The sequence below is a fragment of the Phyllobates terribilis genome, unplaced genomic scaffold (assembly GCF_046119375.1).
Source record: "Phyllobates terribilis strain yellow unplaced genomic scaffold, ASM4611937v1 Scaffold_7__3_contigs__length_470593459, whole genome shotgun sequence".
Lineage (NCBI taxonomy): Eukaryota > Metazoa > Chordata > Amphibia > Anura > Dendrobatidae > Phyllobates > Phyllobates terribilis.
This window is the reverse complement of record NW_027362767.1, coordinates 56,471,067-56,493,715: the sequence shown is the minus strand read 5'-3', so window position 1 is coordinate 56,493,715 and position 22,649 is coordinate 56,471,067.

Sequence of the window (22,649 nt, the reverse complement as noted above, 5' to 3'; positions counted from 1 at the left end):
TGATCAGTCCCTGTGCGGCCAGTTCGACTCTACCGATTTTGAGGGTCACCTCTTTAAATCCGATCTGTGGCACGGGCTGGCCATTGCTGGCGATGATACTCAAGTCGTCGTCAGGGTAGCGGGTAATATCCGAGTCATTCCAGTACTGCTTGAAGAGCACGTACGGGATGGTGGTGACCTGTGACCCGGTATCCAGTAGGGCACTCATGGGAATGCCATCCAGTACCACAGGCAAGACTGGACGTCCTCCCACATATCTGTCGCGCCAGTTCGATGGGCCTGGTGATCTTTTTCCTGGGGGTTGGCCCTCTACCCCAGGTTGTGCCCGTTTAAAGAACAGTACCTTTCCATATGTCCGGGTTGATTGCAGCGGCGGCAGATGGGTCGTCCGTCCTCGCTGTATCGGTCACTGGGTCTTCCTCTGGCCGGTGGGGTCCTCCTTGGTCGACGCCACGGGATGTCCTCCGGTCCGGATGCCAGCTGGATCTTCCCTGGGGTGGAAACCTGTAAAGACTGCACAGTTCGGGTTAGCGCAGCAACGCTCTTAGCTAGCTCTTGGACCTGATGGTGTAGGTCTGGAGCCGGGTCATTGTCCAAAGCCTGCGCATCAGCTCCCACAGGCCCGGCTGACAAGGGCGCTGCCTCCTGGTAGTAAGTGGTAGTGGGGCGTCTGTGGGTCACAACGCCACCTGGTGCCGGTTCTCGGAGCACCCGGATGGCTCTGTCCTTGAACTGTGCGAAGTCCAGATGGGGATCCTGTAAGGCCATTGCCCGCAACTGGGTTCGGTGGGCATTGCAATATAAACCCTCTATAAATTGTTCAGTCAACAGCCTGTCCTCGTTTCCCACCCCATCAGGGTCGGTCTGCTTTATGGCCCTCAGGGCCTCTTGTAGGTTTAGTGCATAGTCCCTTATACTCTCATGCGCTCGCTGCTTGCACCCGTAGAATCTAAGCTTAATCTCGGCTGAGGTGCGGGTATCAAAGGTGTCCTTCAACCGGGTTAGTATCCCTGCGACAGTCTTCCTCCCAGGTGGCCAGGATTTTACTTCCCTTTTGGCTGCCCCGGTTAGTTGGGCCACCAGGATGCTCACTTTTTGCTCTTCTGTGAGGGGGTACACCTGGAAGAGGCTATCCAGCTTTTCTCTAAAGTCATGCAGGGTATGTGACTCCCCTGAGTACTGGGGTAGCCAAGCTGCTCCCGGGATATAGGGCATGGTGAAGGGCATAACTGCAGCAGCGGTAGCGCTGGCGGGGGTTGGGGCAGTGAAGCTCTCCTCCGTATCCGACATCTTCCTCCCCCCTAGTGGACCGTGGCCTACCTTGCGATGATCCTCTTCCGTAGGCCGCGGCTCCGCAGTGGATCGTCAGGGTTGAGGACCTTCCGTCGCGCTCCTGTGACGTCGGCGTCTGCTGGGCTCCTTCCAGGACCTTACGCAACGTCCGGACGTGAGGCGGGGCTTCAGTTCTCGCGCGCTTTCGGAGTCCACGCCCCTCTTCTTCCCGCGCGGCGTCCCCAAGATGGCGTCCAACGGCGGGAAAACTCCACGGATGGCGGGAAGAAGGTCGAAGATGGCGCCGGATGGCGGGAAAACTTCGCGGATGGCGGGAAGAAGGTAGAAGATGGCGCCGGATGGCGGGAAACCTTCACCACTGGTAAGTTTGAACAGTCTTTGCTTTTCAGGCACGCAGTACCCGGTGGTTGCGGGCACGAAATCCTGCCGACTACGCCAAAGTTGACGCGCCCCTGGGCCGGTGTCGCGCTGAGTTGCGCACGCGGGAGCCTACCCCGGAGCCGGATCAGTGGAGGGTTGTAGTCTCGTGGCGGTGACCCGGTCCGTGCCCAGGGAGTCAAACTAGACGGCAGTCTATTAGTAGTAAATAGTTGATGACTACGCCACCCGTTGAGTGCAGCCAGGAAGCTGCTGCTGCAGGGCAGACCGCTGAGGCCGGTGGTAGGATTGTGCAGCGTGATAGTATAACCCCCAACGGGAGGGGTATGGCCTCAGGGCAGCCGACGTGGATGATGGGGGTAGCAGGAACCACTCAGAGACGGTACGGTGTAGTTCAGGGTCTTTACTGGTAACAACGACAGACCCTCCCGGAGTACTTGCTAGCAAACGGGGCCTGGTCAGTCCTTGAGCAGATGGGATCTCCCCTGGCCAGGCGTAGTTGTAGGCCTCCCAAACTGACTGTACTCTTCTGGCTACCTTGCTAGAAGCTGATATAAGTAGCCCACGTCCCTGAGTGTACCGTGTGGTGCTCACCCGTATGGCCGGTGACTCGGGGCCTTCTAATGGCTTCCGCTCCACAACGGCGGTGCTGGTCCCACGCGTGTGACCGTGCCTTCGGGCTTCTGGGCCAGGGGACCTGAAATCCCCTGCCTGACGGATTCTGCTGCTGGGTAGGAGTTAGTCCCCACAGCCTCGGACTCCGGGTCCGGTAAAGAATCTTCTTAGTCAGGGCAAGCTCTGCAGCTGCCAGCCCCTGACTCCTTGTAAGTCTGCTGTTTCCTATGCTGCTTCTTGTCTCCACTCTCCTTGTCTGACTCACCCTGCCTCAGCCCCGGGTTTATACAGGGGAAGTTCTTCCCCTCCCAAGACTGGGCAGGAGGTGTGGCATGCACAGGATCCCTGACCAAAGGACCTCCCACCTGCTCTCAGACATAACATTACATTACTGTGGAAAACCAGACCCCTGGGGTGCCACACATCACCTTTGACATCATGCTCTCAAACCATAAAGGCTGGCTCAGGTGTTATACTGCTGCACTAGTATTCAGGTAGTTGGCATTTATCCTGCCATCATAACCTGCTTCTCAAGTTATGTCTTGTATATTTGTCACGGTACTGTTGTCTGATAACCTAGGACCAGGGGCTCCTACCTTGTCCCTAGCACTAGAGGCGCCCTACCTATCCCTGCTCCCCAGGTTACTTCTGATGATGAAGCTGCAGGGGCCATGTACCTTGCTGTCCTCCTGGATCAGCCCTTATCTGTCCCTTCACCATCCAGGGAAATTGGGAGGAATAGTGTATGTAAATATACACACCAGACAACCAAGGAAAGGACTTTAAGGATCAATTAAAATACCAAACATACAAAATATGCACTCACAGACAACAGAGGGAAAATACCAAAGGGATTAGGAAGGTAAACAAAAATAGAAGAAGAAGGGACTATGCACACAACCAAAACACCAAGCAACAGTCACAGAAAAACTATCCTTAAATGCCTCTACCGAACACCAACACCTCCACTCCACTCCTCACTAGGCTGTACAAGACATAACACTGGCAATCCAGATAGCCAGAGCAGAGACTATACAGGAGAGGGAAGTGATTGATACTGCACAGCTGAGAACTTCCTAGATGGAAGCTACAGAGACTCCAAGCTGAGCAGATTAACTACTTCACTGCTGAAAGAAACTAGCACCATTTAATAAAATGGAAAATTGCTTCTATTCAATGCAGGAGTATGTGAACTCAGACACCGTGGTCTTCTGGCTCCTCTCTGTCATGGTAAACCCGTGACAATCTTGTGACAAACCTAGTTCTGCTACATCACTGGGAAAATCTGCTAAAATGCTGCTAGCTTCTGAAAGGACACTGTGACAAATTCAACTCTCTTATATCAGTGTCAACTCAGATGTGATCCACCTGTTTCTCATTTCCTTTGTAGTTTAAAAACATGTTATTGTTAGAACTCACCTGTTAGGTTTTTTCTAGTTTGCTGGTCACATGACCATTTTCGCCTATTTAATCCGGCTCCGCCCTCCTGGCCTTGCTGGACTTCATTGTATTTTCTACTCTTGAGCTAGCTTGGTGCTCTGTTACCGTTCTCAGTTAGTTTTGCTAGGTCTTCTGACCTCTATGTTCTATGTTGTGTGTTTGTCTTTACTGCTACAATTTCTGCTAGGAGGTGTCCAACTTTATCCCAGTCCCTAGTTCTTGTAGGGATCCCTCCCTTGCATCTATAGGTCTTCGTACAGACTAGCCGAGGACTTTAGCGGGTCTGATCGCAGGATCAGGTTCCCCGTTACATCGTAGGGATCCAGTTTAGTTCTATTGTAGGGACAGATCTCCTTTCTTTCCTTAGTGCTTGTAGCAGATCATAACAGTAAGTCCAGCCCAAAAAATTTCTCTAAGGAAAGACCTCCAGTTTCCATCATGGTCTCGGTTCAAGATTTGGCTCAACGCTTGCAGGGACTCTCTCTGGAGGTGGCCGAGCTCCAACAACACGTGAGTAGCTGCCCTGGAGCACATTGTGTAGAGCCAAAGGTACGTCTGCCTGATCTATTTTTTGGTGAACAACAAGATTTTTTTTCTTTTAAAAATGCTTGTTTATTGTATTTTCATTTAAGACCCGGATCCTCTGGTGATGAATCACAGTGCATAGGGTTCATAATGTCACTTTTGCGCAAGGATCCTCAGGGATGGGCTTTTTCTCTCCAACCTAGTGATCCGTGCTTTAGATCAGTGGATAGTTTTTTTTCTGCTTTGGGTTTGTTGTACGATGATCCTGATCGTGTCTCATCTGCTGAGTCTGAATTGAGACGTTTGAGGCAGGGATCAGGTAATGTGGAAAAATATTGTTCTCACTTCCGTCGGTGGTCTGCCCAGGTGGGGTGGAACGATTCAGCTTTGAAAAGTTTGTTTCTTGCGGGGCTAGGTGAAAGGGTTAAAGATTTGCTGATTGCTTATCCCACATCTGGAAACTTGCAGGAGGCTATGCAATTAGCTATACGGGTGGACAGGAGACTGCGTGCAAGGGTTAATGAGAGTAAATCCTCTGCCATGTCAGCTCCAAGTCTTGAGAGGGTCTGTGCTGACAAAGGAGAGCCGATGGAGATTGGGGCGATGACACCCCGCTCTCAGGAAAAAGACCGCAGGCTTTCTGAAGGTTTGTGCTTCTATTGCGGAAATTCTGGTCATTTTATTAAGAACTGTGTGCTTCGTATGAAGAAAGAAAAAAAAAAGGTCAGTTATGCCCGTATTGCCTGTTTAAATTCTAAGGGGGTATTCCTATCTGCTACTACCGCTGCTCAGGAAGAATTAATTGAATTTCGGGTATTTGTGGATTGTGGTTCTACTCTGAATGTGATTGATGGGGGATTCTTGGAAAAACTTAAATTAAAACCCAAACCTTTGTCATCCCCTATTGCTGTGGTTTCTGTTGATGGCTCTCCCTTGAAGAGTGTTACTCACAAGGTCTGTGAGTTTCCCCTCACTATTAATGGTGTTCATCAAGAGAATTTGGATTTGGTAGTATTGAATAATTTGCCTTCTCCAGTAATATTGGGGTTGCCCTGGTTAAAATTGCATAATCCTGTACTGGATTGGTCTACCAATGAAATTAAGTCCTGGAGCCCTAAATGTTACGACAAGTGTTGTAACGGACGTATTGCTGCAGTGGAAAAAGGGGAATTACCTGTACCTATTCAGGATTTTTGGAGAGTTTTTTCTGAGGAGGAGTCACAAATTTTGCCTCCCCATAGAGACTATGATTGTACCATCGAATTTGTCCCTGGAGCGACTCTTCCTAAAAGTCGTTTATTTAATCTTACTATTCCCGAGAGAAAGGCTTTGGAGGAATACATACAGACAAGCTTGGCCGCCGGTCACATTAGGCCTTCCAAGTCTCCTGTGGCTGTTGGATTTTTTTTTGTTAAAAAAAAAGATGGCGGTTTACGTCCTTGTCTAGACTTTCGTGAGATTAATAAAATTACTGTACGCATTCCTTACCCACTGCCATTGATTCCTGATTTGTTTAACCAGTTAGTGGGGGCCAAGTGGTTCTCTAAAATTGATCTCCGGGGGGCATACAATTTGTTGCGCATGAAGGAGGGTGATGAATGGAAGACTGCTTTTAACACGCCTGTGGGTCATTTTGAGAATCTGGTTATGCCTTTTGGTCTCACCAATGCTCCAGCATTTTTTCAGAATCTTATTAATGACATCCTTAGACCTTTGATCGGCAAAAATGTGGTTGTGTATTTGGATGACATTCTGATTTATTCGCCTGATCTGGAGTCTCATTGGCGGAGCGTACGTGAGGTTTTACAGTTATTAATGGACAATTCGCTTTTTGCTAAGCTAGAGAAATGTGAGTTCGCTGTACAGAGAATTAGTTTTTTGGGCTACATTATCTCCAGCGAGGGCTTTGAGATGGACCCGGTTAAAGTTCAAGCTGTGCAGGAATGGCCTAGGCCTATTAGTTTGAAATCGATACAGAGGTTTTTGGGATTCGCCAATTATTACAGAAAATTCATAAAAATTTTTTCTATTATTGTCAAACCGCTGACCGATCTCACTAGGAAAGGTGCTAATGCGGTTCAGTGGACTACTGAGGCCATTGAAGCTGTTTCTTAAGGAGAGGTTCACCTCTGCCCCCATCCTTATGCAGCCTGATGTGACTAAGCCGTTTTTGGTTGAGGTTGATGCTTCTTCTGTGGGGGTTGGTGCGGTGTTGTCTCAGGAAAGCAAGGATGGAGTACATCCCTGTGCCTTTTTTTCAAAAAAATTTTCTGAGACTGAACTTAATTACGATATTGGTAATCGGGAATTGCTGGCTATTAAACTCTGTAACGGGTCCGGGAGGCGGAACCTCTGAGCTACTATACAAGGGGGCGGCCCTTGTAAGGGAGCGGGTGGCAGTCTCTGGATGAACGGACAGGGAGATACGGCAAGTGATCAGGGCAGTCTCTGGGTGAACGGACAGGGAGATACGGCAAGTGATCAGGGCAGTCTCTGGGTAAGGGGTAGGTACGACCTGTGATGGCAGAGCCTCCGGGTAGGCTAGCAGGCAGATGGTAGATGGGTGCTCCCAGGTGAGCAGGCGAGAGTCTCTGGAATAGCAGGTGGTCACGGCACGTGACGGCGGAGCCTCCGGGCTGGCAGGCAGGCAGGTAACGGAGAAGCGCTCCCAGGTGAGCGGGCAAGAGTCTCTGGAATAGCTGGTGGTCACCGCAAGTGACAACGGGACCTCCGGGCTGGCAAGCAGGCAGGTAACGGAGATGCGCTCCCAGGTGAGCGGGCAAGAGTCTCTGAGATAGCTGGTGGTCACAGCACGTGACAACGGAGCCTCCGGGCTGGCAAGCAGGCAGGTAACGGAGAAGCGCTCCCAGGTGAGCGGGCAAGAGTCTCTGGAATAGCTGGTGGTCACCGCAAGTGACAACGGGACCTCCGGGCTGGCAAGCAGGCAGGTAACGGAGAAGCGCTCCCAGGTGAGCGGGCAAGCTGGTCCATAGACAGACTGACCGGAGTAGTAAGGCAGACCGTCGGACCTCAGGCAAGCAGGCAGGTAGCTGATATGCGCTCCCAGGTGAGCGGGCAGGCTGGTCCTTAGACAGACTGACAGGAGTAGTAAGGCAGACCGTCGGACCTCAGACTGGCAGACAGGTAACAAGTATTCAGGCAGGAATCAGGCAGGTAACTGGCAGGTAACTGGCAGGTAACTGGCAACGGGACCTGAGGGCTGAAGCACAGGTGAGACACAGGTGCAAACAACATTGCTCGGGCACCTCCATCTTGGAGGAGGTGCCTTATATATGATGAAGTCCTCCGGCCATTGGCCGGGGACTCCTTAGGACGGCGCGCGCGGCCCCTTTAAGAGGAGGGGAGCGCGCGCGCGCGCGCCCTAAGCACAGGGGCCGGGAAGGAGCGCGCGCTGAGAGCAGAGCGGGAGGAGGACGCCGGGAAGGAGCGCGCGCTGACAGCAGAGCGGTGAGGGGAGCAGCGTCCCTGCCTAGCAGAGGGCAGGGACGCCAGCGCTACAGTACCCCCCCCTTTAGGCCCCCCCTTTTTTAGGCCAGACAGAAATTTAGCTAGGATGAGAGGGGCATGGATATTCTCCCGGGGCTCCCACGTTCTCTCCTCAGGACCAAACCCCCTCCAATCTACCAAGAAAAAGGTCTTTCCTCTTACCCTTTTGGTGGCAAGAATGTTCTCTACCTCAAACTCGTCCTCAGCAGAAACCGGAGCAAGAGGCGTACCTGTAGACTTAGAAAAAGAGTTAAGTACCACAGGTTTGAGGAGAGATACATGGAAGGAGTTAGGGATCCGTAAGTTGGCCGGGAGTTTCAATTTATAGGCCACCGGGTTGATCTGACTGATAACCTCCAGTGGGCCGATGAACCGAGGCCCCAACTTATAGGAAGGGATCTTGAGCCGGACATATTTGGACGAGAGCCAGACTTTATCCCCAGGACGGAATTGAGGAGGATCCAGACGTCCTTTGTCAGCGTGCCTTTTCATACGCTCGGATGACAGAAGGAGTGCGGACCGGGTACTCTCCCATATGGAGGAAGACTCGCTCTTGTGATTGTTGTACGAGAATTCGGCCCTTGGCAGGAGATCCACCCAGTCAGAATGGTGAGCATTAACGAAGTGCCGGAGGTAACTGGTCAGGTTCTGATTGATCCGCTCCACTTGACCATTAGACTGTGGGTGGTAAGCGGAGGAGAAGTCCAGAGTGACGTCTAGCAATTTACAAGTGGCTCTCCAGAAACGAGAAGTGAACTGTACTCCTCGATCCGACACGATGTGACGGGGCAGGCCATGAAGACGGAAGATGTGGCGGATAAAGACTCTGGCCAGCTCGGGTGCAGACGGAAGACCTGGCAGGGGAATGAAGTGAGCCATCTTGGAAAAGCGGTCAGCGACCACCCAAATGACCGTACAACCGGCAGAGACGGGCAGATCAGTTACGAAGTCCATCGCTATATGCTGCCAGGGGGCAGCAGGTGCTGGCAGAGGAAGAAGGCGGCCGGCCGACAAGTGTCTCGGAACCTTGTTGCGGGCGCAGGACACACAGGCAGAAACAAAGTCCATAACATCCTTGTGCAGGTTAGGCCACCAGTAGTGCCGGGTAATAAGCTGGAGGGTCTTTTTCTGACCGGCGTGGCCAGCTAGTTTAGACGAATGACCCCAGTGTAGGATCCTCTCCCGATCAGGTACCGATACGAACGTCTTACCAGGAGGGAGACAATTTAGACTCACGGGGGCCACCTGCATTACTCTGGCGGGATCGATGGGGCAGTCACATGGTCTACGAGGTGGTAATGTCTCTGCCTCCTCCATATCAAAGACATCAGCACAAGACCAATAAGGAATCGGAAGTCCAGGTAGATTAGCTGGGATAGGAGAGGGACGGACGGAATGGACGGGAACCAGACAGGTTTTATGACAGTCTTGTCCCCAGCGAAGGACTTCTCCGGTTTGCCAGTCAAGCACGGGTGCATGTCTCTGGAGCCAAGGCAGACCTAGCAAGAGGGCGTGAGAGAGTCCAGGCAGAACGTGAAGGGAGATACTCTCTGAATGCAGCATACCCACTTGCAGAGTAATGGATTCGGTGATGAATTGGATGGGGCGAGATAAGAGGCCCCCATCCACGGCAACAACAGACAAGGGTACAGCCAGAGGTTTGGTGGGGATGCGGTATTTCTCCACCAGGGACAGTGAAATAAGATTTCCGGCTGCTCCAGAGTCAAGTTGGGCTAGTTCGGAATAACGATTCTCCCCGCAGATGATTGAGACAGACAGCAGCAGGGATGGAGAGGATTTATTTTTGTCTAGATCAAGTCCTCTGAGCGAACCTAGACACAGGCGTTCTCCCGACCTCTCCGGGCAGGCACGGATCCGATGCTCCTTACTGCCACAGTAGAAGCAGCTCCCCTCGGCACGGCGAAAGTCCTGACGGGATTTGACCATCTTGGTCTGGTCGACCTGCATAGGCTCAGGAGAGTGTACCTGGGGAGAAACGGAAGGAGTGACGGGTTTCAGAAAAGTAGGACCCAGACGTGGAAGCCCCTTTTCACGGGTGACCTCTTTGGCACGTTCCTGGAACCGTAGGTCAATCCGGGTGGCAAGAGTTATTAGGTCATCGAGAGTGGTAGGAATGTCCCGACCAGCCAGTTCATCTTTAATACGGCCGGACAGACCCTCCCAGAAGACGGATACCAGAGCTTCGTTATCCCAGGCCAGCTCCGAGGCAAGGGTGCGGAACCGTATGGCATATTGACCCACGGTGAGGCTTCCCTGACGGAGGCGTAGCAGAGATGATGCGGATGAGGTCCTCCGTCCGGGTTCGTCGAAGGCTTTCCGGAAAGCCGTGAGAAAGGCAGGCAAGTCGGACACCAGGGGGTCTCCTCTCTCCCACAGAGGATTTAGCCAGGCCAGAGCCTCCCCGGTGAGATGGGACATGATGAATGCAATTTTGGCTCGGTCGGAGTTAAACTGGTGGGACAATAGTTCAAAATGCAGGGTGCACTGATTTATGAAGCCCCGAGCCAGGACGGAGTCGCCTCCGAAGCGAGGAGGTGCAGAGAGCCGGGGTCCGGAAAAGGATACCATGGTACTGGCCGTAGTTGCAGGATCAGACAGGGTGTTCAGGCGAGTATTAACATTCCGCAGATGACCCAGGATGGCCTCCTGTTGGGACTTCAGACGGGACAGTTCAAGACAGAGGTCCGAGAGCGAGGGAGCTTGGGTGCCACCGGGTTCCATGGCCCGAGCAAACTGTAACGGGTCCGGGAGGCGGAACCTCTGAGCTACTATACAAGGGGGCGGCCCTTGTAAGGGAGCGGGTGGCAGTCTCTGGATGAACGGACAGGGAGATACGGCAAGTGATCAGGGCAGTCTCTGGGTGAACGGACAGGGAGATACGGCAAGTGATCAGGGCAGTCTCTGGGTAAGGGGTAGGTACGACCTGTGATGGCAGAGCCTCCGGGTAGGCTAGCAGGCAGATGGTAGATGGGTGCTCCCAGGTGAGCAGGCGAGAGTCTCTGGAATAGCAGGTGGTCACGGCACGTGACGGTGGAGCCTCCGGGCTGGCAGGCAGGCAGGTAACGGAGAAGCGCTCCCAGGTGAGCGGGCAAGAGTCTCTGGAATAGCTGGTGGTCACCGCAAGTGACAACGGGACCTCCGGGCTGGCAAGCAGGCAGGTAACGGAGATGCGCTCCCAGGTGAGCGGGCAAGAGTCTCTGAGATAGCTGGTGGTCACAGCACGTGACAACGGAGCCTCCGGGCTGGCAAGCAGGCAGGTAACGGAGAAGCGCTCCCAGGTGAGCGGGCAAGAGTCTCTGGAATAGCTGGTGGTCACCGCAAGTGACAACGGGACCTCCGGGCTGGCAAGCAGGCAGGTAACGGAGAAGCGCTCCCAGGTGAGCGGGCAAGCTGGTCCATAGACAGACTGACCGGAGTAGTAAGGCAGACCGTCGGACCTCAGGCAAGCAGGCAGGTAGCTGATATGCGCTCCCAGGTGAGCGGGCAGGCTGGTCCTTAGACAGACTGACAGGAGTAGTAAGGCAGACCGTCGGACCTCAGACTGGCAGACAGGTAACAAGTATTCAGGCAGGAATCAGGCAGGTAACTGGCAGGTAACTGGCAGGTAACTGGCAACGGGACCTGAGGGCTGAAGCACAGGTGAGACACAGGTGCAAACAACATTGCTCGGGCACCTCCATCTTGGAGGAGGTGCCTTATATATGATGAAGTCCTCCGGCCATTGGCCGGGGACTCCTTAGGACGGCGCGCGCGGCCCCTTTAAGAGGAGGGGAGCGCGCGCGCGCCCTAAGCACAGGGGCCGGGAAGGAGCGCGCGCTGAGAGCAGAGCGGGAGGAGGACGCCGGGAAGGAGCGCGCGCTGACAGCAGAGCGGTGAGGGGAGCAGCGTCCCTGCCTAGCAGAGGGCAGGGACGCCAGCGCTACAAACTCGCATTTGAACACTGGCGTCATCTCTTGGAAGGTGCTGAATTTCCCATTCAGGTTTTCACTGATCATAAAAATCTGATCTATCTTGATGCTGCCAAGCGCTTGAATGCCCATCAGGCTAGGTGGGCACTTTTTTTCTCGCGGTTTAATTTTTCCGTTACTTACATCCCGGGTACCAAGAATGTTAAAGCGGATGCTTTGTCTCGCAGCTTTTCTCCCATGGTCAGTGCTGAGGAGGAGGAGGAGACCATTTTACAAGAAGGGATTGTGATTGCTGCTTTGGACTCCGTTTTGGAGGATGAGATTCTTAAAGCTCAGGAGAATGCCCCATCTAACACTCCCCATGGGAGGTTGTTTGTGCCTAGGACCTTTAGGAGAGATTTGTTTATTGAGTGTCATGAGTCTCGGTTGGCAGGTCATCCAGGAATTTCTGAGACCAAGAGACTTGTGGGTCGCAGTTTTTGGTGGCCTGGATGGCAGAAGGAAGTCATTAAGTGGGTGCGTCAATGTACTGTGTGTGCTAGATCTAAGTCTTCGCATGCTCCTGCTGCGGGGTTGCTTTGCCCTCTGGAGGTTCCTAGTGCACCTTGGACACATCTGGCTATGGACTTTATTACTGACCTTCCCCCCTCTGAAGGTTTCACGGTCATCTGGGTGGTCGTGGACCGTTTTAGCAAGATGTGTCACTTGGTTCCCTTCATCAAACTGCCTTGCGCTAAGACACTCGCTAAGGCCTTTGTCAAGGAAATTGTCAGACTACATGGCGTTCCTACTGACATTGTTTCTGATAGGGGACCTCAGTTCGTGGCTCTTTTTTGGCGTGTCTTTTGTGACAGGTTGGGAGTTCATTTGTCGTTTTCATCCGGATATCATCCTGAGTCTAATGGCCAGACAGAAAGAAAGAACCAGGATGTTGAGCAGTTCTTGCGTTGCTTTGTGGCAGACAATCAAGAGGGGTGGTCTGAGTTTCTGCCACTTGCTGAATTTGCTCTTAACAACCATACATCCTCTTCTGCTGGGTGTTCGCCTTTTTTTGTTGTTCTGCGAGACATCCGTCTTTTGGGTCATTCTCCAAATTGGTATCGGCTGTGCCTGAGGAGGAGAGTTTTTCCGGTGATTTGGAGAGAGTTTGGACGGATGTGCGTGATAATCTTCAGGAGGCTAACAAAAAATCTAAGAGGTTCTTTGATAGGAAACGGCAAGAGGTTTCGTTTGCTATTGGTGACATGGTTTGGTTGTCCTCTAAGAATCTGCGATTGAGGATTCCTTCGAAAAAATTGGGTCCCAAGTTTGTAGGGCCCTTTAAGGTGCTTCAGATAGTTAACCAATCTGCTGTTAGGTTGGAGGTTCCTACCTCCTGGAAGATTAATCCGGTGTTTCATGTTTCTCTGTTGAAAAAAGCTGATGTGTCGGTTGGTGACGCCTCTGCCACTGTTCCTCCGGTGGTGGAGGACGGGGAATATGAAATTTCCCGCATCCTAAATTCTAGACGGTATAGAGGGAGTTTGCAGTATCTCGTCGCTTGGAAGGGTTTCGGACCCGTGGATAACTCATGGGTGAGGGCGGATGATGTTTCTGCTTCCAGACTTGTCAGAGCGTTTCACAGGAGGTTTCCTGATAAGCCCGGTCCTAGGGGATCCGGAGGATCCTCTTAGAAGAGGGGGTACTGTTAGAACTCACCTGTAGGTTTTTTCTAGTTTGCTGGTCACATGACCATTTTTGCCTATTTAATCCGGATCCGCCCTCCTGGCCTTGCTGGACTTCATTGTATTTTCTACTCTTGAGCTAGCTTGGTGCTCTGTTACCGTTCTCTGTTAGTTTTGCTAGGTCTTCTGACCTCTTTGTTCTATGTTGTGTGTTTGTCTTTACTGCTACAATTTCTGCTAGGAGGTGTCCAACTTTATCCCAGTCCCTAGTTCTTGTAGGGATCCCTCCCTTGCATCTATAGGTCTTCGTACAGACTAGCCGAGGACTTTAGCGGGTCTGATCGCAGGATCAGGTTCCCCGTTACATCGTAGGGATCCAGTTTAGTTCTATTGTAGGGACAGATCTCCTGTCTTTCCTTAGTGCTTGTAGCAGATCATAACAGTTATGCCTTTTGCCATAATGTCAAATCAGCTTCATTGGATCACCGTTACTGTTTTGTCACTACAGCTTCTGTTATATGGCTGATTTGCCCTAACACGGCACCACACCTCTTCACAGGTTGTGTCTGGTATTACAGGTTAAATATTGTAAATCAAGCTGCAACACCACACCTCAACTGTGGACAAACATACCATTGTTTTTTTTTTTGTAAGAAAGCACCCATTTTTTTTTTATACAGGATATAACTCAGGATCAGTGCAAGTTCAGACTCCACCAGCATATTAGTGAGTGCAGCTCTGGAGTATAATACATGATGTAACTCAGGATCAGTACAGGATCAGTGACGTAATGTATGTACACAGTGACTGCACCAGCAGGATACTGAGTGCAGCTCTGGGGTATAATACAGGATGTAACTCAAGATCAGTAATGTAATGTATGTACATAGTGACTGCACCAGCAGAATAGTGAGTGCAGCTCTGGAGTATAATACAGGATGTAACTCAGGATCAGTACAGGATCAGTAATGTAATGTATGTACACAGTGACTGCACCAGCAGAATGGGGAGTGCAGCTCTGGAGTATAATACAGGATGTAACTCAGGATCAGTACAGGATAAGTAATGTAATGTATGTACACAGTGACTGCACCACCATAATAGTGAGTACAGCTCTGGAGTATAATACAGGATGTAACTCAGGATCAGTACATGATAAGTAATGTAATGTATGTACACAGTGATTGCACCAGCAGAATAGTGAGTGCAGCTCTGATCAGCTGTTGCTCACAGTGGTGATTGTGTGTGTGGCGGTTGCAGATCCTGCTGTGTGCTCCTGAGCTCTGAGAACCAACACCTCTCCACCTGCTCTCTCTCCTACCCAGGGAGGGAGTGGGTTTCCTGGGATGAGTGATGGAGCCAAGTCCCAGGCTTTTGCTTCCCGAACCAGGCTGGTGGGGAGTAGGAGAAACCAGCAACCGGCCTGCACATCAGAGGACTCGGGGGTGAGACTCTCCACCAGGAGTCGCAGCAATGTGGCTCCTACTCCCCCCCGGGAATGTGGAGACTCAGAGAAGCCACAAGGCTTCCAGCATGGAGGGTAAGCCTGACTGCGTGCATAATGGCGCTCCTTCCGGAGGAAAGCTGAGTGCTCACGGAGGTGAGGCCGACCTCACTGAGGAAGGTTGGGCGATTCAAAGTCCCCGGGAGTCTGTGTCCACCTATGCCTCCCGGGTCATGATCCACCTCCGTGAGTATGAAGATGCAAGTAAGCTCGTCAGGACTCTCCAGGAGGATCTGCGCTGCACATGCGCCAAAGCTGCAGGTGCCTCCAAACCAAGGAAGACAAAGCTCCAGGCGGAGGTAAAGAGACTGACAACTGAGAATAATGTGCTTGAACTAAGGAAAGCTGTGATCACACAGCAGAGTGGTCCTTTTAAAGGAAAAACTGATAAATGAAGACCGATTCAGAGAAATGGCTGATAACAGAGAGCAAATGTGGCGCCCCTGAGGGTTCAGTCGCCACAGGGGTATTGCACCTCAGATAGAGGTGTGGTATCTCCTCTTCCAGGTAAGGATGGAGCATCACTCAGGACCCCACTTCACACTCAACACTACACCACTCCTGCCCTGTAGGGTGCCTAAATGCACCAGGGTGCTGCCCCGGTCCGGGATAGAGGAGATGGGGGGAAAAAAAGATAGGGGAAACCATGTAATGGGTGAGGGTGGAAGACACACTTTTAGGAAGCACTTATTGATTCATATATAATCTACGGCCATCTTAAGTTCAAGGTCTTTGATTGAGGGACTTCTGTCAGGGTCCAGCAAGAGTCTGTAGCTGGCTGAAGATTCAGGGTCCTCGTACTCTGGCCTTGAGACGAGGAGCGGATCAGAGTTAACCACTGTCTCTAACCGGTCAGGGTCCTGTTCTAAGAAGGCCTAGGAGGGGAGCAGAGGAGATAGGCTCCACAGGCAAAAGGATACCAGGGGGATACGGACGGAGCGGAGTCGCCACCTGTACCCTTCACTCTGGCTTAGCCAGAGGGATTCCTGCTGCAAAAGGGGTAACCAGCCCCCGATATCTGACTTTGTCACTTCACGTCTCAGTCAGAAAAGCCCGGAGGCTTAGTGGATCCCAGGGGGATACGGACGGAGCGGAGTCGCCACCTGTATCACTCTACCTGCGTTTACCCAGTGGGACGCGGCCTTACACCACGTTCACTCCACACACAGTCAGGAGGAGACTCAGTGGGAGAACTTACCAAGGAGAGGAACACACACCAGCGGGGTCTCGACAGGTGCTCCTGATCTACCTGGAAAGTGCTGAACCCCCTTCCCGGTGGCCGCAGTACGCCGTGAGTAGCAGAGAGAAGCTTTGCGGCTGAAAGTTCATCTAAAGTGAGTAAAGACCCGGATGACTTCATTCACCGCCTCCGCTTGTTTATTCCTGCGCGGCACTGCACCCACCATCCTTCCATACAGTTTCACCCGACACTGCCCTGAGGCCTACTCCGCCTGTGGGGAGTAGTACCAACCGTGCTGCCAGAACACCAGCCTCAGAGGACTGTGACAGCGCTGGTGGCCTTCACCAGAAACCACAGGTGGCATAGTCGAACAACAACCACTCATCAGGAAGCCCATTATTTTAATGTGACAGCCCTAGGCACGGAACGGGTCTAGGCCACGACTGCATCCCCGCAACACCTACACTGACCCTGCTCCGAGTAACCCCACAGCTCAGGGAGAGCGAGTCACACACAAAGGCAGATGGGGCTGCAGCCTGAGAGCCAGGTGGATGATGAGAGTGATGATGACCAGCAGAAAGCCCCACCTGGCAGCCTGCAAAGTCACCCGCAGGCCACGTACAGGCGACAATGACATCCAGTCACAGTTCTGCCTGCTCTGGGGAGGACAGTGACAGCAGCGGCCAGGGAGGGGCGCTAATGGTGGAAATAAAGCTACTGGAGTCCCCAGTGTGCCTCCAGAACTTCCATCTTGGTGACGATCTATCAGACGAGGCACCTGGGGGCCAGAAAAAGACTAAGAAGAAAAAGCCAAAGCTGCAGGAAGCGGTAAGCTATGCATATGCCCCCCTCCCTGTACCCCCTGAGTCAGCCACAGGGTCAGCTCGCTGTATAAGCCCCGTTGCCCAGCCCAGCCCAGGTTCTGCTGTGGATCCGGTGCAAAGGCGTGGGGAGATTACACAGCGAGGTAGTGAGGCGAAGAGCTCCGTCTCTGCTTGTAGTAGCGAGGACGCAGCAGGAGGTGCATCAGCCGAGAGGCTGGACAGTGAAGGCGGCCCGGTGGCGGGCGTTCGGTCAGTCCACGAAGCTGTGGTGCGCTCCTCAGTGGGACGAGGGAGCAGCCCGGTGTCGGGGGCAGCTCCGGTAGCCTCGGCACCCCTGAATGCTGTTGCCGCTGATCACTTAGTTGAGGAGCGGCGGCAGTGTGAGGGGACTGACGGGGCTGAGCGTTCTGTTCCTCCCACCAAAGTGTTATTTTTTGTTTGCGCCGCTGGTCAGGAGGATCCTGATGCTAAAGATCAGCGGAGCCTCACAACAGCTAAAGATCAGAGGCGCATTGCTACAAATGCAAAACAGCGGAAATAACCGACTGATGATGTGGAGGGCACACATAAGACCAGGGGTGAGGTCGCCTCCAGTTCTATGGAGGTGACTGAGCCCCTTGTGCCTGATGATGCTGAGGTCAAAATGTCATCCACCATTGTTACTGGTCCAGCAGGAATGAATGTGGTGGTGGGTGTCAATGAGGCCAATTCATTGTTTAGTGGTGTGGTTGCTGGTTTGGTGGAAGGTGAGATGGAGGTGGGTAATGGTGATGGGGCTGATGTAGTCACTGGAATGGTTGCCCCCCCCCCGGTGGTGGCAACGCCTGTCCAGAGTTATGCCAGAGTCATCTCCGGGGCAAATAGGGCATCCTCCTCCTCCTCGTCTCCGGGCTTTTAGGACAGCATGTTGCAATGGCGCCTTCTGAAGGCTCTAAAGAAGGGGGGGGGGAGATAACTAATGGTAGAAGGTAGAGAGGTTGATCTATCCTTCTGGTTAGAGAGGTGTGGCGCCCCAGCCGGTTCAGTTGCCACAGAGGTACTGCATCTCACCCAGAGGTGTGGTACCCGACTCTCAGGTAAGGAAGGAGTAGCACCCGGGACCCACACACCCACATCCAATACACTGCACTTCAGTAGGGAAGGCCGAGATTGCTCCTAAGGGAGAGCACAGTCCCTGGTCCTTAGCTGGAGGGTGGAACTAGGTAGAGGAGGTGGGTGGAGGGAGCAGTTTAGTGGAGCACAGAGAGTAACAGTATAAAAGAAAGGGTAGAAGGTTCTAGAGGGAGTCTGAGTCTGGAGTTCAGTCAGAGTGAGAGTTCAGAGCAGGAGCTCAGGAGGAGTGGAGAGAGGAGCAGGGCCCAGTGATAGAGGCCCAGGAGGAGAGAGAGAGAGAGAGAGAGAGAGAGAGGGGAAAGAAGAGAGGAGCTGTGAGGAGGGCTCCAGGAGAAAAAGAGGGGATCCCAGGGGCACGGCGAGTGTAGAGGCCACCCGTGCGCCCGAATCCACGCTGACGTGGAGGGATCAGGCCGCAGAGAGGGGACCGGCCCCTTATCTAGTGGAGAACAACCAGGCTCAGCTATACAACCGGAGGCTGCTGCATTTTGAAGGTGTTGCAGCCAAAACCCACAATTACATTGCTGAAAAGTGGCCACATAGGGTCCAGGGGACTGCACGTCGCCCGACAAGGCCCAAGGCCACTGGCTTGGGACACTGATTGTGAGGCGCAGGGCAGGAGGGCGAGAGCCAGCGCAGTGAGACGACCGGGAAAGGTACATAGAACGGGGTCCCGTTTAAGTGCTCCTGAGGTACCTGAGAAATTGCTGGATCCCTACCCCGGTGGACACAGGACGACGTAGGTGGTCATTACCAGCTGCAGCGGTGACCTGGAACTGCCTTGAACTGTGAGTAAAGCCTAAAGACTGCACCCCACTGTGTCCTTGACTCATTACTGAGCCACCAGCCCTGCACTACACTGCACAGCAAACATCTACCTCATCAAATCATCACTACACTGCCCTGGAGCTTAGCTCTGCCTGTGGAGAGCTGAACCAACTCTGCCGCGTCACCATCAGCTCCAGAGGATCTGCACCGCAGTGGCGGCTCCATATAGCCGCATACCACAGGTGGCTTCACGAATATTATTTCTAAAAACTTTATATTCCCCTTTTACATTCCTTTTAATTGACTGCCCTGGGTCAAGGACCGGGTCACTGCCACCGTGACATCCACCAGCATCGACCGGTCCGGCTACCGAGTACCCCACGGCCCAGGGGGCGTGTCAGAGGCATGGCCTCTGTGCCTTCCGAGAGCAAAAACGGGGGGATACAGTGTGGTCCATCCCAACAGCTGGCCCAGGTAGTGTGTGTAGGAATGTGATCCGTCTTCGGTGGAGGGGCAGTGATGCATGTCCTCCAAGGTCTAAAGTTGTGGAGCTCCTGCTGAGGATGGGCTTCAAGGCTATTGACATCTACACCTTGATACATCCCTATTCCATGCCTGAGTTTGATGTCAGCTTTGTTCGGCCGGAGGGGCTTGAGCTCTTCTGGACCAATTATGAGTTGGCAAAAAATGAGCCCGACTGGCGAGACTTTGCCGTTCAGGCAGTGTCTTGCCAAAACCAAGTCAAGAAAGTGACCGTGATGACTCATAACGAGTCGCTTTCTTGTTATGACCTCATGACGTGGCTTGGTCGGTATGCAGATGTGGTGGAGATGCCAAAGAAAAACTGTGACGAGTTTGGTATCTGGTCAGGGGCCTGGACTTTTATGGTAAAACTTAAGCTTTCAGGTGGTACGGTTGCCCACATTCCATCATCTGCCTTCCTGGGTAAGGATCGTATCCTGGCCTTCTACCATGGGCAACCGAAACTCTGTCACAGGTGCGGTGACCCCACACACTTTAGTGCAAACTGCACTGTGCAGAAATGTGCGTTGTGTGCGGGTGTCGGCCATCTTGCTGCATCTTGTGTGGAGATTAGGTACCACCTGTGTGGTGAGCTAGACCCCGGTGGGAGAAAGCCGTGAGGCCGATTCTGCTGAGGTGGGGACTAGCAGGGGTGGGGAAGCTGAGGGGCCAGGGAAGAAAAGCAATAAAAAGACGCCTGCCCAGCTGAGGCGTCTAGACAAGCGCAGACAGGAGAGGGTGCAGGGTGAGCCCCGGGCTACTGGGGCAGCCGCTGTCCTGGATGCCAGTCTTGGTGCTGAGGCCCCGAGGGATGATGAGTTGGATGAGGAGGTCAGGGAGGAAACCGCCTCTGCCTCAGAATCTTCCCATTATGAAAGTATGGATGAGGATAGTAAGCGGTGGCTAGAGGACAAGCGTAAGCTCGGCACCAAAAAGAAGGGAGATAAAACATCTTCTCCCGCTCTGACCAAGGTACCTAAGGAATGTAAAACTGACTCCCCTCTGGTTGGTCTTTCTAACCGGTTCCAAGCCCTTGAGAACATCTCTTCCTCTGAGGAGGAGGCCGAGGGTGAGGTTCCGGCTTTGGCGGAGCATACAGGGGGCGCCGAGTCTCCTTCTCCTGGGGATGCAAGGTCCTTGGGGGAAGGGACTGGCCCAGAGTCTGGAGAAGAGGACGAAAAAAGAAGGAAAAATGCGGTAATGGATACCTCTGTATCGTTAAAGAGGGGGAAGGATTCCTCGTCTGTGGTAGAGGATAAGAGGAGTGAGAAGAAGAAAGCCATCTAACTCAATCACCAATGATGGCGGTACCCACTCCGTTGACGCTGGCATCCATTAATGTCGACAGCATTAAGTCAAATATGGCTAGATTTGTGGCCTTTGATTTTCTCAGCCGAGTTGAAGCTGACATTTTCTTTTTGCAAGAGACCAGGCTGCCAAACATGGCAGAGGTGTTTAAAGCTAAGAGGGAGTGGAGACTCGGGCCCTCCTATTAGTCTCTTGCGGCAAAGCCGTATAGCGGAGCGGCGGTCCTTTTTACCGCACCGGTAGAATGCCGACGGGTTATTGAATTAGAAATGGGGAGGTGCCTGATATTAGATGTCCTCATGAAGGGACAGGAGCTTCGGCTCATTAACATCTATGGTCCCCAATCTAAATGGGACTGGAAGTGTCTCTTTATGAGGATCAAGCCTTACCTTTTTACGAGTCGGCAGGTCGTCTTTGGAGGGGACTTCAACACTGTCATGAGGCCCCGGGATAGAGGAGGTTCCAGAGGCAAGCTGACTTATGATAGCGTCGCCCTTAATAGTATAGCTAGTGAGGCTCGCCACCAGGATGTCCACATCCGGCACACCCCAGGCCATGAGGGGTTCACCTATCATAGAGGTAACTGTAGGTCCAGGATAGACAGGTTTTATTTAAAGGAGGAAGCCGTCTCTTCAGCAGTATCTGTTGTTGAGATGGAGTTCTCCGATCAATGTTTGATTTTGTTTTATCTGAATGTTACAGAGACCCCCGGATGGGAAGAAGCTTTTGGAGGCTCAATTCATCTCTCTTGGAAGAAGCAGAGAAAAGACAATACTTTGAGGATTTTCTTCAGAGTCAGGTACCCTTACTGGATCTTTGTAGTAGTAAGCCAGAGTGGTCTGAGATGTTCAAGAAAAGGGTGGCAAGATTCTTCCGTCAGCTCTCGAGCCTCAGGAGTCTGGACAAGGTACCGCCTGTATCAGGGCCTAAGGAGGAAACTCGAGCATCTTGTCTCAACTGGAGGTAGCCGCGAGGAGATCTCCAGAGTGAAATCTTTGCTAATGAGGTGTCACCCAACCCTTACAGAAACTGCAAGATGTCAGTGAATAGTAAAGTTGTTACGGGACTGGTTGACACTACGGGTTCACTGAAAAGATCCAGATCAGGGATCCTGGAGGTCATCAGATCCTTCTACTCGCACCTCTTGGGGAAGAGGGATCTGGATTGGGATGAGATGTCGGCTTTTCTGGCTGAAGCCGTCCCCGAACCAGGGGTAGACCCCTCTCTTGGCGTTTTGACAGAAATGATCAGGGAAGAGGAAGTTAAGTTGGTGATTGAAGGGCTTGCCCTAAAGAAATCTCCCAGTCCAGATGGCTTAACATCTGAATTCTATAAGACCTTTAAGGACGTCTTGGTTCCCCTCTTGACTGAGGTATTCAATGAGTGTCTTTACTCCGGCACTCTACCGAAGTCAATGAGGAGGTCTGCCCTGATCATCTTGTCAAAGGGTAAGGACCCATCTTGATTTGAGAATTGGCTTCCCATAGCGCTTCTCAATGCAGACAGGAAGGTTTTGGCAAAGGTGCTGTTTAATCGGCTGGTGAAATTTGCACCACAGCTCCTTTCGGGGGCCCAGCATTGCTCTGTTCCGGGCCGCAGTACAATTAGTGCAGTACTCTGTGTCTGAGAGGCGGTGGAGCAGGGTAGGGCTGGCCACTAGAAGGGGTACTTGCTGTCATTGGACTAGGCAAAAGCATTTGATCGGGTTAATCATGAGTATCTCTGGTCTGTCCTCCTGAGGTATGGCCTGCCGGTGGGGTTTGTTGATTGGCTTAAGACCTTGTACGCTGGGGCAGAGAGTTTCCCGCTTGTGAACGGTTGGATTGGCATCTCTTTTGAGGTTGGGTGTGGTGTTCGCCAGGGTTGTCCCTTGAGCCCGCTGCTGTACGTGTTTGTGGTTGACCCGCTTCTTAGGAGGGTGGAGCGTGGACCATTGGCTGGGATCGGGATGGAACAGGCAGCACTGGAAACCACTCAGAGTGGTGGCGTATGCCGATAACGTCACCATTTTTGTTTCCTCTGATGGGGAGGCAGAATGGCTGATGTCAGAGGTAAATCGCTACTCTGAGGTATCCGGGT